This window comes from Lactuca serriola, chromosome 1, assembly GCF_051521515.1.
Source record: "Lactuca serriola cultivar US96UC23 chromosome 1, Lser_US96UC23_V15, whole genome shotgun sequence".
In the NCBI taxonomy this organism is placed as follows: Eukaryota; Viridiplantae; Streptophyta; class Magnoliopsida; order Asterales; family Asteraceae; genus Lactuca; species Lactuca serriola.
This window is the reverse complement of record NC_136408.1, coordinates 246147200-246154631: the sequence shown is the minus strand read 5'-3', so window position 1 is coordinate 246154631 and position 7432 is coordinate 246147200. Positions and strand designations below refer to the sequence as shown.

Below are 7432 nucleotides of genomic sequence, written 5' to 3'. Positions count from 1 at the left end.
TCAGTATTACTTGGAAGTTTACCTGGTCTTCTTTCGTTCACCTTGTGTGCAAGCTGTCCCAATTGTTTCTCAATGTTGAGGATGGATGCCTGCTGATTCCTTAGCATGTTTCTGGTCTCATGTATTGCAACCTCGTGATCATTGTGTCTCTTTTCGAACGCGGCTATGAATCTAGTGAACATTTCTTCCAAATCAGCTTTCTTTTCTACCGGTTCTTCTCTTTGATATAGTCCCCTCTCCTTCTGCTTGTATTTTTCCTCCTTAGCCTTCTTATACTCTTCGTATGGGAGCCATTCCTTCTTAGGTTTTCGCCAATTTTCGTCATATCGATCGCCACTTGAATAGAAGGCTTGAGCTTTCTTATTTCCATTCTCATCCAAATCACAATCCTTTGTTAGATGGGGCCCTCTACAATTTTCACATCCCACCCTCATAGCATGGATTGTTTGATCCATTTTTGTCATTCTTCTATCAAGACTATCAAGCTTAGCTATCACCGCTGCTATGCTATCATTTGCCGCGTTCACCACTCCCCGACTTACTTCGTTTCTTGGATTGTGGTATTCTCTAGAGTGCTTAGAGAATTCTTCAATTAGCTCCTTGATTACCGGGGGCGCCTTCTTCGTGAGCGGACCTTGAGAATCGAGTAATTGCCTTGTGGTGACATTGACTCCATCGTAGAAAATGGAGACCTCTTGTTGGCTATTAAGGTCGTGATGTGGGCAATTTCTAAGAAAACTCTTGTACCTTTCCCATGCTTCATATAGATATTCTCCGGGCTGTTGCTCGAAGTTGGCAATTTCTTTCTTTAGCTTGGCTATTTTGGAGGGTGGACAAAAGTGATCTATGAACTCCTCTTTCATCTTGGCCCATGTGGTGACTGATCCGGGAGGAAGTGACTTTAGCCAATCCTTTGCAGCTCCTTTGAACGTGACTGGGAGCATGCGAAGAAGCTGGGTCTCGTGAGGGACATTCGGTACATTGAAGTAGTCGGCCACATCATTCACTTCGTCCAAGTGCTTGTAGGCGTCTTCGTGATCCTTCCCATAAAAAGGAATCTCCTTGAGTTGAGCGAGAATATGGCCTTTTAGTTCGAAAGTGGCGGGTGTGGGAATTGCGGGCTGCACAAGTCCCGGGCCGGTGTCATCGCGCATCCTCTTCTTCCATTCCCCCATGGGGACTTCATCGATATTAGCCATAGTGATGACTAAATCGTCTTCAAAATCGGAGTCGTGCTCGAATGTGGGTTCTTCTTCTTCCTCGGTCTCGTATTCGATATCTTCTTAAATTGGGTCTTTAATAGTCAAAGAGGCACTGGATGCTCCGGATTTGCTGCTCCTCTTCTTGCTGAAAACGGGCTTGAGGTTTTTGAGTGGCGAGTTCTTTGAAGAAGCGGATTCTCCAACGGCTTTGCCTTTGCTCTTCCTTAGTGCGGATTCCGGGTCTTCAAGAGGGGGGACCAGAGGTGTATCAGATCCTCGGGTCATGAAACAACTGTAAACAAAACAGAAAAACGCGTAAAAGGAACAAAAATAAAATAAAATAAAATATTAAAACTGAAATAGCGATGTACTCGTCGAGTCGGCACGAGTGCACACGGCGAGTTCAAGGCAAAAACAAATTTTTTTTTTCTAGTTACTCTAAAAACGGAATTTTATTAAAACTAATTCTAATTACTGAATTGCTTCTTAAATAACTTTGTGTGAGATAAATCCCACACAAAGGATCGATTATATTAGAATTTAATGTTAATTTTTAGAACCGTTCCCCGGCAACGGCGCCAAAAACTTGATGTGTGCAAACTCACTTAGTTTTAAACCTACTTTTAATTATCAAATAACACACAAAAGACAGTGAAGCTATCAATTGTGGTATAGTTAAATAAGCAGGGTATCGATCACAGGGAACAACAAATTAAAATTAAAAACTAATTTTATCTAAGTTAATTAATAAGTACGGGTTTTATCTAGTTTTACAAGACTAGAAACTTACTAACTATTACTTACTTAAAAACTAGAAAACAAAATACTAACTAGATTCAATAAATGGAAGGGAACTTCTGTTTAGTTCAACTTAGTTGATTCTATGGTTGATTTCAAGGTAATGGTGCAATGGATTAATTCTTTCGTTGGTTACCGATTCAAGTGATTAGATTCGCATTCACTACACTAATCCTTAGCAAATAAACTAACTTAAATAGTGGCCAGTTGTCTAATTTAATTAGATTTACTAGATTAATTATTCGGGTTAATTTAGACTTGCAATAGTTAACTAATTTAATCTTTTAATTAACTTCTTGTTGATGGTCATCACACAAGCTTGCATATGAATTTACTCAATTTTCTTATTAATTCTAGTTTCATATTCATTAATCCTAGACATATGACATAGTGATCACATAGCATATGTGGTTAATAATCAATAGATGTTCATGCTAATCAATTATCTTCCTATTAACAGAAAATTAATTATTATTCACACACAAGGTTCTTTAGCAAGCTAAAATAACAAAAATTCACCAACTTAGAATTAATCCTACCAATCAATCAAACTATATTGTCAACTTTGTATCCCCAAACAGAAGTCTAAAGGTTTTAGCTCATAATTGAAGTAAATAGCAGCAAACGAACAGAGTCAAATTGTTTAACCATAATGATAAAACAAAAGAATAAGTGGAATGATGAAATTTTGCCTCAATTCTTCTTCGGGATTGAATTCTAGCTTCTCTCGTCGTCTTCTAGGGTTTTTCTGCCTTCTCAATCGCAGCTAAACACTTCTGAATCATTCCAGAATTCTCCTCTATCGTTCTGAAGAGTTATCTCTATATATACGAATCGACTCGTCGAGTCAGGTGGCGACTCATCGAGTCCATCTCTCATTCCCCGTATTGTGATAAGTCTCTGGGATCCCGAGTCATTATCTTCTCGATTCTTCGATCGGACTCGCCGAGTAGGTATTATTTTTGGTGGTTTTCTTCTTTGTTCCATTCTTGATCTCTCAACCGCTTCTCCTGCTTCCTTCTGCTTCCGAGCTTCATTTTTGGACTGAAAATATAATTCAAACACTTTTAAGTACCTTTTGTCCATAAAATGCAATAATTTAGCTAATAAATGAATAAAAATCTATACTTAATATGAACTAAATATGCACATATCAAAGATTATTCTTTCGACATTCAATATGTCAACCCCAGAAGCATGGTGAAGTTGTACTTGAAGATTATGTCACAGATTGCATTGAAACCTCCTGAATCAATCTGTTGTTATCTTTGTACCTGCTGAAGTGATCCAGAAGATTTGTTCTCTCTGTATATTCTCAAGCTGAAGCGCTGTCTTTCAAGAATCTGTACATCAAGCCTCCTCACCCAATGTGCGTTCAGAGTGAAATCTTGAAGAAAAGCCCAACCGCTCGAGATGAAGTCATTCATGAAGATTCATCAAGTTCATCTTGAAGCTGTGAAGAAATCAAAGATTAATGCTGAAGCCAAGCTCCCAATGAAGATTAACAAGAAAATGCCAGCTAATTTTTAGGGGGGAGCTTGTTGGGTCAATTAGAAAAGAAAGTTATAAACCAAGGGGGAGATTGTTGGGTCAAAAATATGGTTTATACTTTGCTTTTCTAGGAAAATATATATTTTATGTAATGTTGTATGTGTTTGCGGTTTGTGTGTACGGCCGTACACGTGTGTACGGCCGCACACCCTATGTACGGTCGTACACAGGGTGTGCGGCTGTACACATGTGTATGGCTGGAGGCCCATATTAATAGAGGAGTGCATGTGAGTGTACGGTGAAGAAAGAGGCTAGAAGGCTAGAGAAGAGAGAGAAAGTTAGAGAGAAGAAGTGTGTGTGAGAGAGAATCTATTGTAAGGAGCATCAATCATATCATCAATACATTAGATTCATCTTAATTCTTCTTCTCATTCTCTTCTATATTGATCTGACGTCATCCAATTGATTGGGATGCCGCACCATCAATTGGATCTGATTGATACACAAGCAATTTTGGGGACTTACACTCTTCTTTTGAATAAAGGGAGGGGAGTTTATTTTATGTGTGCTTGGAAGTCTGGAGGATATTACTTATTTAATCGTGAATACCTTGGAACTTGTTGAAATGTTGTATCAAAAGGTCAAAGGCATTTGTCTTATTCACCTCTCACGGTTTAAAAATAATATCTTTTGAAATCCTTAAATATTATTTTATGTAAATGTGATTTAAATAATCAAAATTGGCATAAGAAAGAGGTTTAAGGGGTTTAAATTAGGAAAAATACGAGTTTGGGGGAATTCCCGACGTCAAAATACCCCAAAATGGAGAAAAAGTCTGAAATAGTCCAAAATCCGGAGTCAAAAGGTGAAATCCAGAGCCACAACATGAATTCCGAAGCTCCTCTTAGAATTCTGGAGCTATTTCTCAAATTCCAGAAGGGAGGGTTAGGGCTGCGAGGGTCCGAAGTGGGTAGCAAGTGTAACATCCAGGAATCCAGGTATATCTATTTAACCCCTTTTTCCTTTCCAAGTTGTCATGTTTAGCCCCTAAAGGAATTGTGTCATTGAGTACGCTAGGCATAATATAGAGTACGCTGTGCATACTCATGCGCTTACAATGGACGCGGACTCCACCCGGTACGCTGGGCTTACCTTAAGCTACGCTGAGTAGCAGGCCCAGGCTCAAAATCCTAAATGAGTCTTGTGCACTATAAAAGGAATGTTATGACCTTATCCTTAGCCACCATTTTAGAGAGTGAAAACCCTAAAAGAGAGCTACCTTTCGTTCATAGCTTGTGTGTGTGTTCTTAAGCTTGAAAGTGACATTTCAAGGTGGTGAAGGAGAAGAGGAGGCCATTATAGGAGCTAGAAGTTGGTGGACAAGAGTAGATCCGAGTTCTACAGAGGTTGGAGCTTCTTTCTGAGGTAAAAAAGCTCAAAGCTTTCCTTGTCATTTTTTATTTGTGCTTCTTGGACCAATTTTTACGATTTTTAGTCCCAAGGTGGAGACTTTAGGAGCAAATGGACTCCATAAGCCTAGATCAGCCATATTTCAGAGTGATATGTGTTGTAGGTTCATAAAAATCCAATCCTGGACGTGAATATTAAGTCATGCATGAGATTTGGCTTAATGAGGAAAAAGGAAAGGTGTTTGTAGTGTTTGGTGACCTTGATAGCCATGCAAAGGCTTAAAGGTTTCAACTTTATGGGTTAAGTGACCTTAGAAAAAACAGATCTAGAGTTTGAGTTAATGTTTTAACCATTTGAGACCAAAAATCCATGAATGCATGAAACTGAGACTTACATTGGGCGTAAATCTCAGTACACACAGCGTAAGGGTCTGAGACCCCGATTCTGGATCGCCGGAGTACGCCCCGCATACAAGAGCTGGTACGCGCCACGTACTGCCCCTGTTGACTTTCGTTGACTTTTAGGGTTTTAGTCAACATTTGGACTTTTGGGTCAAGGAGGGGTAAAATGGTCTTTTACCCTTCTGTGGGATTGTAGAAAGGGATTTAGCCTAGCCTTTGAGAGTCGTATTGATTAGAGTAATTGTTCTATGTGATTAGGCGGAGGCTAGACCAGTATTTCCGAGTTCGAGATTTACCGAGTTACCCGAGGTGAGTCTTCTCACTATACTTTACCAAAGAGTGGTAATTAGAGTTATGTGACAGAGTATCTTGTATGCTTTTTGTATGATGTGATTTCTATGTGATTTGTGCTATGTATGATTCAGAGTTTACAGAGTTAGGACCAGAGGGTCCACAGAGATATGGGACTGGAGGGTCCCACTGAGAGACATTGACTAGAGGGTCATACAGAGTTATAGCCTAGAGTGGCTAATATGTGTTGTATGTGGTATTTTGGGGAACTCACTAAGCATTTGTGCTTACCGTGTTATGTGTTATGTGTTTCAGTTACCAGTGAGGATCGCGGAAAGGCGTCGGCATGATTAGTACACACTTCTGGAGTTTTTATGTATTGAGATCTTGGGATGTGTTTTAGTTGGATAATATGTGAAACAATTGTTTGAGAATTTCTTATGAATGAAATCATGTTATTAAAATGAAAAATTGTTTCAAAAATTTACGTCGTTACAGCAAGGGAGTTCTGGAGTCAACAGGCGAGGTCCGGAGTCATTCTTGGATCCGAGGTCAAGAGCAAAGCCATCCGGTTCAGCTTGGAGGTCCAAACCGCCCCACATCTTCCGGAGCAGAACCGAAGGGTCCGAACAAGGTGGTTCCGAAGCAAACTAAGGGTTCGGATGAGAGGCTCATTCCAAAGCTGTGATTCCTCTTAGTTCCTTATAACGCATTCCGGACCAAGAAGGTTCCGGCCAAGAGGTTCAGGACCAAGAGGGTTCCGGACCAAGAGAGTCCCATTGGGTTTTCTCTTTCGGTTTTGAGGTGTTTTCGACTAAGTAAGGTACCTAGGGAGATTTGAGAGAGATTTGAGATACGTGGAGAGATTTAGGAGAGATTTCACATACTTGGAGAGATTTGGGAGAGATTTGATATACTTGGAGAGATTTGGGAGAGATTTCACATCCTTGGAGAGATTTGGGAGAGATTTCACATTCTTAGAGAGATTTAGGAGAGATTCGATATACTTGGAGAGCTTTCATATACTTGGAGAGATTTGGGAGAGATTTCACATACTTGGAGAGATTTGGGAGAGATTTCACATACTTGGAGAGATTTGGGAGAGATTTCACATTCTTGGAGAGATTTGGGAGAGATTTGATATACTTGGAGAGATTTGGGAGAGATTTCACATACTTGGAGAGATTTGGGAGAGATTTCACATACTTGGAGAGATTTAGGAGAGATTTGACATACTTGGAGAGATTTAAGAGGGATTCGATATACTTGGAGATATTTCACATACTTGGAGAGATTTGCAATCTAACACTACATGGCTCATTAGGAACTCATATTGTACACTTAGATGTGTTATCATAAGTCTCATAATAGTCCTTGCTTACTTAAGGATGAAATTTCCTAGCCCAAAAAGGCTAGTTGTGATATCATCCCCTCGTTAGAGGGAATTTCGTCCTGAAATTCTTTCAAAAGATAGGGTTATGAATGTGGGAATAGGTGAAGGTACGTTTGATTCATTTGGTCTTTACGCTCCCAAGTGAATACCGTCTCACGCCTAGCATTCCCTTGAACCTTCACCATCGGGATGCGGCTTTGTTTTTGTGTGCTTAACTTTTCTTTCCATAGTCTCGATAGACTGATCAACTATTGGGGGGGGGGGGGGGGCTTCTAGCTTACTTTAATCTTGTCTAATGGAACTGGGAGGGTTTTGTCTGATTGACACTTCCTAGGTTCGACACATGGAACATCGGGTGTACGTCACTAAGCTTGGAGGGTAGATGGAGTTCGTAGGCTACCAGACCGATCCGTGTGAGGATGTCGAATGGTCTGGTGCATCGGGGA

General features: G+C 40.1%; 1 non-coding gene across 1 annotated transcript; it reads left to right on the top strand.

The window, feature by feature from the left end:
- Window positions 1-708: 708 nt before the first annotated feature.
- Window positions 709-815, top strand: LOC145080698 (small nucleolar RNA R71). Its single transcript, XR_013695288.1, has one exon. It is a non-coding gene; the product is annotated as a small nucleolar RNA R71 (small nucleolar RNA).
- The last annotated feature ends 6617 nt before the right edge of the window (window positions 816-7432 follow it).